The following is an 891-nucleotide window of genomic DNA, read 5'->3' on the forward strand; positions in this document are numbered from 1 at the left end:
ATAAATATTCTTTTTCTTTTTTTTTTTTTTTTTTTTTTTACCTAAATTATCCTTATAATTATCCTTTTCCTTTTAATATTGAAAAATTATTGTGTATATTTTAATATAAAAAAATTTTAATACACACACACACACACACGTATGTATATATATATATATATATATATATATATATATTTAATTGATTTTTAAAATATGACGATTATTATTTTTTTTCAATTATAGAATTAATTATTCGAAAGTATAAAAATTGATCGCGAATCGACGATCGATCACGTTATATAATGACAATTAATAATTGGCATAAAATAATTTAAAATTATTGTTAATAATTAAAATTAAATGCGTTCAAGTTTTTTTAACGATTAAAATCGATAATTAAAATGAATAATTATAAATTGATATGCGTCCTTAGAGCAGAGTTAAATATAACGCACACGTTACATATATATATATATATATATATATTTATATATATATATATATATTTTATTATCAGTACGTATTATCAGTTGAACTTTATCGGGAAAGCAACGATGCGTGTTACATCACTATAATTTATTCACGTATAAAATGATAGTGTCTTCGTCTACTTATTCCTTTACTTGTACCACTTACCGGTTCATCGAGCATACGGGTATAATCGTTATCAACTTGTAATACCAATAGATATATCTATAAATTCGATATCATCTATTAATATTTTAATTGGATAACTTTAACCTGACCTAAATATATAATTTTTATCAATTAAAATTAAACGTATTATTTTACATCGTTACAAAGTAGAATTGTAAAATATTTTTATCTGTCATTTAATAACGTTAACATATGAATTTTTATTATTATCATAGTATATTTTGAATATTTTTTCGTTTTTCATTTGTTTAT

This window comes from Vespa crabro, chromosome 16 (assembly GCF_910589235.1).
Source record: "Vespa crabro chromosome 16, iyVesCrab1.2, whole genome shotgun sequence".
Taxonomy (NCBI): domain Eukaryota; kingdom Metazoa; phylum Arthropoda; class Insecta; order Hymenoptera; family Vespidae; genus Vespa; species Vespa crabro.